The sequence below is a fragment of the Syngnathus leptorhynchus genome, chromosome 2 (assembly GCF_054491065.1).
Source record: "Syngnathus leptorhynchus isolate UIUO chromosome 2, UIUO_Slep, whole genome shotgun sequence".
Classification (NCBI taxonomy): domain Eukaryota; kingdom Metazoa; phylum Chordata; class Actinopteri; order Syngnathiformes; family Syngnathidae; genus Syngnathus; species Syngnathus leptorhynchus.
Window position 1 is genome coordinate 22,774,430 of NC_141196.1, and position 9,296 is coordinate 22,783,725.

The 9,296-nt window shown below is 41.1% G+C and overlaps 1 long non-coding RNA gene across 2 annotated transcripts; it reads right to left on the reverse strand.

Annotated features, from left to right (window-relative positions):
• Nucleotides 1–3,862: 3,862 nt before the first annotated feature.
• On the reverse strand, nucleotides 3,863–5,068 carry LOC147061282 (uncharacterized). 2 transcript variants are annotated; one of them, XR_015065505.1, is made up of 3 exons: nucleotides 4,981–5,068; nucleotides 4,828–4,888; nucleotides 3,863–4,211 (listed from the first exon to the last, which is right to left on the reverse strand). It is a non-coding gene; the product is annotated as an uncharacterized LOC147061282 (long non-coding RNA). The 2 variants fall into 2 exon arrangements; XR_015065506.1 differs by having other exon boundaries at nucleotides 3,863–4,418.
• Nucleotides 5,069–9,296: the final 4,228 nt, after the last annotated feature.

Consider the following 9,296-nt stretch of genomic DNA (forward strand, 5'->3'; position numbering starts at 1 on the left):
GAATAGGCAATCTACGGCGCGTTTTCAGACGTAGCGGCCCCACAGAGTCGATGGCATTTAACAATGTAGCATTGAATTCATTTGTAAAATTATCAATAGAGCCGGTATATGAGGGAAATACGGCAGTTGCTGGTGGCAGTAGCTCAGATAGCGCAGTTGCAGTCATGGAGTTAATATTACGGCTGCTATAATTCTGATTCCTCTCTTGTCTTTGACTAAGAACTAAAATTTCAAATTTTATTAAGTAGTGATCAGACAAAACGTAAAGTAAAGTAGTGTATGGCAATACTGTTATATTAGAGGTTGCCAGTCCTCGGGATAATACCAGATCTAAGGTATTACCATTCTTATGCGTTGCTATCTGTACGGCTTGCGTAAAACCAAACGTATCAATTAGAGTCTGAAACGCCGAAGTAAGTGGCTCTGACGGTAAATTCATGTGGATGTTAAAATTGCCCATGATTATTATATTATCCGCATTTGTCACTAGATCAGCCACGAATTCTGAAAATTCATCCAGGAAGCCAGAGTAAGCCCCAGGTGGACGGTAAATAACAGCAAGATAAAATGACGGTAAAGCGGTGGATCGGACAGTGAGAACTTCAAATGTTTTAAATACGTTAATCGAACGAGGCGTAAATCTAAGATCGGAATTTGAGGGCAACACCCCCACCCTTTTTTCTAGGACGCGCCACATGCGAGCTCACAAAATTTGGAGGCGAGGCATCATTAAGCGGTAGCAGTTCATTAGGTTTTAACCAGGTCTCGCTAAGACCAAATATATTTAGATTATGTTCCGTGATGAGGTCATTAACGAGAACTGCTTTCGTATGAAGCGATCTAATATTCATTGAACCAAGTTTAAGTGTAATCGGTTGATCAGGGTTTGTATTTATCAAAGGATTTTTAAACGAAATGAAAGTAAAATTGTGTTCTCTAGGCCTGACATCACCTCTCAATTGTTTATTAGCGCGGTGGGACGATACGACCGTAGGAATTTAATAGTAAATATTTGGTACACACGTAATATTATCTGAAACAGGCACCATATCATCAGCTATACCGGTCGGGGTAGAGCAATTGGATTTGTCTGCCACCTCAGTAGAAAGTGTGTTCATATGTACTGTAGCACTATTCAAACTGTAACGCTCTAGTCTACACAAGGAGCTATATGCATGCTGGAAGTCTAGCCTAGCGCGAGTTAACTTTAACTTAACTGACTCCAAACCCATCCTGACAGGTAGTCTCGTCACCTGTGCCCCGGCCTGCTCTAAGGTGACCTGTCATGAGTGGCTCAAACAGTAATCTATATTCCTAGAAAGAGTGAAGGCGCCTTCACGGTTAGGATGAAGGCCGTCCTTCCTCAGCAGGTCGGGGCGGCCCCAGAAAGAGGACCAGTTATCTATAAAATACAGTCCCTGCTTTTTACAGAACCCAGTCATCCATCGATTAAGGGAGACTAATCTACTAAACCTCTCATCAGAGCCTCTCCCAGGCAGGGGGCCAGAGACAAATACTCGATGCCGACTCATCTTTCTGGTGAGATCACAAGTCCTCGCTATGTTTCTCTTTGTGATCTCAGATTGCCTCATCCTAACATCATTGGCGCCGACGTGTATCACTATATCCGAGTAGCTAGTGTTGTTGGAACTACGCTGTTGACTAGTCCTATTGCGAGTCAGCTCCCTAAGATTAGCTTCTATGTCGGGTGCTCTGCCCCCAGGAATACACATTAACGTGGCTGGAATTTCAAGCATGATATTTCGGGTGATGGAGTCACCTATGACCAAGGTGCGAGGGCCAGTAGACCGAGATGACTTTGGACGGCCATGCGTCTTACCTGGCTCATCGCGATTAGCAAGCCATTTGGGGCCAATGCTAACGGGGCTCGCGGGCTGACTACAGTCCGCGACTGTGTCCACATCTACTGTTATCGCACTATTCTGCTCTAACTGGTGGACACGTCCCTCTAGCAGGGACAACCTCTCTAACAGAAGGGTGCAGTTGGTGCACAAAGCCGTACAAACCTCTTGTTCCCCAGCCATACTTACGTGTCCGATGATCGACGGTAGACAAACGGCCACCACAGTAGCAACCAACTAGTTTTAAACAGAGTTAATGATTTACTTTTCAAAATAATCATAAATTGTCAACCCCGGCAGGAATGAAGACTCGATTGATTGGCTTGGATCCAAGATGGAAGAAATTGCATTTCTCAAAGCTGAGAATGCCAACATAGACCGGCTGATAAAAATGATCACCCACAGAGTAGAAGATATCGGCCAACAATATAAAATGAATGATGTCATCTTTGGGCTCAAGATCTCGCTTAGAAACTACACCACATCGCTAAGACACCAGAACGGGACGAATGGTGGACATGAGGATGATCACCTGTTGATATTTGAGCACCTGCAAATAAACAGAACATTAAGAAGCCACACATTTTCATTATCTGGTATTAAATACTGGAACAAATTGAATGCAGAAACCAAGATGTCTGCCAATCTAAAGACTTTCAAAAAACAGTGAAGAGGCTACTGATACAAAAATACAACACATCATATGAGAGATATTCCATATGAAATCAACTGTGACTTGTGGTTTTCAACTTTCTTGTATTATGTCTATAATACAGAAGCTTGTTCTGTTGATGTTGTTATGCAAATGTTGATACAAAAACTCATCAACACTGTTGTTTAACTCAAACAATGTTATGTAGTGTTGATTTTAAAACACATAAATATGAGATGGAGTTGCAGTCTTGAGGGTACACCGAGGGCAGAGCTCCAAGCGGCAAGAACAGGCACTTCACTAACTGTATCATATGCAGATCTCCTAAGGTGGCCTCCTCAGTGCAATCGACCAGACCATCTCCACATGAAGCTCCTTCTTCTTTCTTCTTCTCTTCTGAGACCAACCTCAAGGCTTATCTGTGTTCATGTTGAACCCATCTCCTCTATTCCTTCCTGTCAGAACCTGAGACTCTTCATTCTCATCTTAAGAACTGCATGACTGTGTCACTCGCTTCTTGCAATTTCAAAACATTGCTTCATGGCAGCCGGCTTGAATTGGAGAATCAAGACTCGACTGAAAAACTGTGCTTTCAGATTTGAAACAATGGTGAATAAACTGGCTCAATCACGTTTAATGCAAAAAGAGGTGAAAATACTTTCATATTGGCTTTGTGGTAGAGCATGTGTCTGCATAGGCACTTTGATCAACATCAACAACTGAGGCCATTTGGCTTTTGTTGATTTGCTTTGATGAATTTTACAGTACACTCGGGTACACACTCAAACCTTGAATTAGACCACTTTCACACCCCTCTTCTACATCAGCCCCTATATACCAGGATAGTTTTTACTCTAAGTTTTTTTTTTATTGGCAGACTTTTTTATTATTATTATTTATGACTCCACGTTGTGGTTTGAGAGGTGGGTTGATACACTTAAAATTGATTTTCCTCCTCGTATTTCAAAGGACACGGACAATTCGGGTGGAAGGCGGTCTCCAAGTGCCCACTTCATAAAAGTGTACCTGAATGAGGTCAATGAATGAAAGTTCATGAACGTGAACTGGCCTGTCTTGCGAATGCGTTCATTCTGGCACCTATGAGCGGCTTATGAACGACATTTCACTTTTTATCTCCTCAAGAATGCCAGGTTTCCTTTGTCTTCCAGGAGAAAATCCAGCTAAACACACATGAGTATGAGGGGCCCTCATACTGTATGTAGGGGGATGAGCCATGGTGCATCGCTCATCGGCATACATGATTAAAAATTAAAGCATGATGGCAACTCTGAGAAAATTCAAGTCATGACACGGTTACCTCACTTGGAAGTCTTTATTGGTTACACATTCTAAGGTACTTGTGTGTTAGTCCCTGGTAGACATTAGACAACCTTTTTCCCTTGTATGTATATAGTAGGGGGGGTTGCATTGAAGTTGCAGGTGTGTTTGTTTTACGGTAGCCTGAAGACAAGAGGAAGGGTCAAAGTGTATTTATACCTGTACTGTCTGGTCTGCTTTAAACGGACCATGGTTCATTTCCAACGCTGGTCCTGTCCTTTTATGCAGGTGTGAATACACACTAAGGAATTCTGGTGCGGACCAAACAACCAGAAGAGCGGGCGTGCTGGAGCCTATCTCAGCCGTCATCGGGCAGTAGGCGGGGGACACCCTGAACCAGTTGCCATCCACACTCGCACCTAGGGACAATTTAGTCTTCAATCAGCCTACCAAGCATGTTTTTGGGATGTGGGAGGAAACCGGAGTGCCCGGAGAAAACCCACGTGGACACGGGGAGAACATGCAAACTCCACACAGGGAGGGCCGGAGATGGACTCGAACCCGCACCCTCCCAACTGTGAGGTAGCCGTGCTACCCAGTGTGCCACCGAGCCGTCTGAAACAAATCTGAATAAGGAAAAACATTGCAATAAGATAATGCAAACTGCTACCGCTATTGTTAGGGAGCCTGAGGACTGTATAGGGGGTTGGCTCGGATGGTTATGCTTTCTTCGCCGAAGACGTGGTTCAGTTTTGATTGCTTTACTGAATTATTGGCAAAAAGTAATAATAAAAACCCATAAATGAAATACTCTCGACAACACACCAAACATAAGTCATCGATCGAGACAACAAAATACATTTGCTGGCGACCGTTAGTCGGCGTGCCGCTGCGTAACGGCTACCCGTACAATGCGAGGCAAACTTAAAGGAGCGCGCCGGAGCTGTCAATCAAACGGCGCGCACACGAAGCAAACCGCGATTGGACAAACGGCACAACAGTGGACAGTAGTAACAATGGAATGTATATACTCACTTTGTGTCAAAGACGCACACGATCACAGCAACATACTCGGTCGATTATGAGCGCGCTGGAGCTGTCAATCAAACGGCACGCACACGAAGCAAACCGTGATCGGACAAACGGCACAACAGTGGACAGTAGTAACAATGAACTGTATATACTCACTTTGTATCAAAGACGCACACGATCACAGCAACATACTCAGTCGATACCAGCAACCTTTAACTTACCGCTGCGCACAAGTTAACATGGGTATAATGTCTGGACCACAAATGTAAGACGACCCCCATTTTTTCAGTCTTATTTCAATGCAAAAAACATCGTCTTATATTCAATATGGTATGTCGGGCTGTGGGGGATTGTTAAGCCCAAAAACTGACTCGTACTCTGTATTCATATATGTGAAATGGCTTACACTGTGAAATCCTGGAGTAACTGCAGTAAATATGAGCAGGATCCCTTTTCCCCAGGCAGAGTTACGAGAGGACAGCAATTTTGGCAAGGGGGCCATAACAGCCTGCCAAAAATTGTATCCCCTCCCCATTTAAAAAAGTTGATCCCCAGTGGCTTACTCTTTGTATTAATTAGATCATTTGGAGTAACTGTAGAAAATATTAGAAGAATCCCTTTTCTCAGGTAAAGTTACAAGGGAATACATATTATGGCAGGTTGTAACTAACCTGCTAGAACGTGTCAATGACAGCATTCATTGACCAAACTTTTTCCCAAAGCTCATAGCTTTCCTCCAGAGATGAATTGGATAGACCAGACACCTTCTAAATGATGAATTCTGTCAGATGATAGGTTAAATGCGTAGAAATAAAATGTCAGGTCTAAGTTGAACCTACATTAAACTCGCGGGCAAAGGTCCATTTTTGATGTTACAAACTTAAAACATAGACAGCATGTTACTGTGGACTCGTTCCAAGTCTTTAATAATTTGCCAGTGTCATTTGATGACCTTCCTGTGTCTGAATACTGGGTTCAGAGTGACTCAAGCAATTTTAAGTGAATTTAGCTGTTTACCATATAATTCAGTGCGTACAATGAAGTATGAAATCGAATAAAAAAAATATTAACATTTAACTTAACAGTTTGAGTGAGTAATGAAGCATGTACTTTTGCCATTGTCAAAATGTAGGACACCTGGATCCTCTGGGGGAATAAAAAAAAAGCATTCAAACACATCTGGAAAGAAGCAGATAAACAATGATGTTGAAATTTAGCATTGATCATTTAATACAGTACGTAACTGAGGATGTTCACTCAACTGAAAATTGACAAAGTCTGTTTCTTTTTCATCTTAAAACATTAATGTGATAATATCAACATATAACAAATTTTACCCTCTTTTTTTCCAGGGCATTCATACACAAACTCCATTGTGCAAGTACCGTAATTATCGCACTATAAGTCGTGTTTTTTTTCCCATAGTTTGGGTGGGTGGGTTGGAGGGGGGGCGACTTATACTCAGGAGCGACTTTTAGGTGATTTTTTTTCACAAATTTTCAAAATTCAGAAATCCGCGATGTAGTGAAACGGGATAAACGGACCGCAATGTAGCAAGGGATTACTGTCATTTAAACTGCAAGTGACGTCACCGGCACTGCGCAGCGATTGTTTACGGAAAGGACAAAGGATTCGATCACGGGATGACGAAGATGACGAAGGGCCCAACGTTTGAAGGATTTAATGATTTGGAGTGACACAAAGTTTGGAAAGCAACTTGTATATGTTTTATCGTTACAGTTCAGTAGTTATTGGCTCGTTGAACTCTTGATTTGTTAAATAAAGAGCCGTTTACCAAACCCACGTCTTTCCTGGTACTTTGTTAACGCTACAATATAGTTTTATACTAGATCTGTGCGGCGCGCGCGCGGCGTTGTTGACATAAAGGATGAGGAATTTGACCGATGGATTTAATGATTAGGAGTGACACAGATGGTTTGATAATATTGTTGTTCTTTGAAATATACTTTATATGTCGTTATATGGGTCTGTGGAATAATTAGAAATGCAACTTACAACGAGTCAGCGGTGCGGCGCATATGCGGGATTGCTTACATAAAGGACGATCGATGGATTTAATGAATTAGAGTAACACAAATGGTTTGATAAACGTGTTATTTATGTAATACTTATTTGAATAACTCTGAATGTTACGTCAGGCTCGTTCTCAGCTCCTCGTTTGTGTATATGTCACGTTAGCATACCATATCGTTTAGCCTGTTGTTGCTGGTTCATGTCTGTCCTTGGTGTTGGATTTTGACAAATGAATTTGCCCCGAAAGTGCGACATATACGCCAGTGCAACTTATATATGTTTTGTTTCACTTTATTGTGCATTTTATGGCTGGTGCGACTTATACTCCGGAGCGACTTATAGTCCGAAAATTACGGTATATTTTTCTGCAAAATTATGGTATTCTTCATTTGAATTGTTACCAAAACAGTATAAAAAATACAGTCGACATAACTAAGAGATGAAACTACTACAATCAATTGTATAATTTTCTGCATGATTTGTAAGTTTAAAACATCCTCAATATGTTAACATCTCCAATCTCTTTTTCAGTTTGCAGAGCAAGTCTTGAAAATAAACACTGTAATTTTTCCAGTAAAGGCTTACAATATGAATAAAGACAGGCTGCAAATTGCCATTATGTTCCTCGTAAAGACTGGTATAAAGATACAAAGGATGTTAAGGCGACCAAAAACACCATCTACTGTACTATTGTTGCTTAAAAGATTAGCTTATGGTCTATACAGTGAAATAGAGCACTTGCTCTTTTTCATCTCATTTAACAGATGACCTCTCAACTTTACGTCATTTTGTGGCGAGGCATGATATGGACCTGAACTGGGTGATAAGATCAATTGTTGTCTGTAAATAGTTGTACCAAGTTCATTTTGTTTTCCTTCTGCCAGACGGTAAAAAAAGAAAAAAAAGAAAATCAATTTATTTATCAAAAAGACAAAAAAGAAAATCAATTTATTTATCAAACTTAATTCTCTTCCCCTGGGGCTTGCCTCCAAGTACAAGCCGAAACATGTTTAGGTTTTAATGCAACCTAAAATATCTTGTTTGTGATAAAAGGGCGGAAGTACAAGCCGAAATATGTCAGGTATGCAACCTAAAATATCTTGTTTGTGATAAAAGAACCAGTGAAGTGTTGTTTATACATTTATTGGGAATTCTCATCATTTGTTGTATTTCAAACTAAGCAAACAATTCTGATGAATAGTAAATGTTAAATTGTTCAAATGTTTTAGTTTTCAGGTGGGTAGACTGGACGCTATTAGAAGTGCCAAGAACTAAGCAGAGTGTTTGAGGGGATAGAGTCTTTTCTGTTGCCGGTCCTTCTCTCTGGAATCGCCTGTCCTTTATGTGCAAGGCAAGCCCCTTCTCTGTCTATTTTGAAGACCCATTTTTATTCTTTGGCTTTTGACTGACCTTCGACTGTTACTGTTCTGCTACTGTATATTAATTTGTGTTTCAATTTAATGTTTTCACTCTCTTTGTGGTTGTCCCATTGCAATATGCAAAACACTTTTTTACTGCTGCAGCTGTCGTAAACTGCACAATATACTAAATAAAGCTGCATTGTTTCATTTGCTGAGCAGGGTCGCAGGGGCCACCAAAGTAGTTTTTTTTATACAATCCTGAGATGTTCCTAGATAGCTAAAATGCAATGATTCGTGTTCATTAAGAACATTATTTTCATGAGTTCATTGGTCCAATCTACTATAAAGAGAGATACTAAGTTAGTTGGAGGTACTGATGAATGCCATAACCAGCCAACCAAGTGAAAAGAATCTGCAACATCTAGGAGGAAGCTGGAGTCGCACATAAAAATACATGTAAATCCATGCTGTTCACGCACTCCCACATGCAATGCAAAATATGTCAAAACAACAGTAACTCCAAGCCAGTGAAATGACTGCGGGTTCCACGCTCACTTTTCTGAGTACCCTATCTGAGTAGTTTTTAATTGTTTCAATAAATTCAACATAATCACGCACATACGCACGCACGCACACACACACGCACACACACGCACACACCCACCCACACACACACACACACATGCACAGACAATGAATGACTACTATGGTACATTAATTGAGACTCAGATAATTAAGAATTTGTGACCCTCGTGAGGATAAAGCAGTTCAGAGACTGCGTGGATATTCAGTCGAGGGTCGAACGACAATGAAATCATGAAATTACAAATTACAATGAACAATTGCTATTTAAAATCTGTTTATATGCTAATCTATTCACACAAGGCCTCGCCCTACCACTTGTATGTATGATTTTATTCGTTACATACTGTAATGCCCCTCAGTGCGTCAAGGATGTTCAGACGGTTTGATCACCGCTTTTATGACAACAAAAAAAGGCAACAGAAAAACACATTCAAACAGGAGTTGCTGGTGGCCACAACTCACGGCCATGCGCCTCACACGCCAACTGATTGC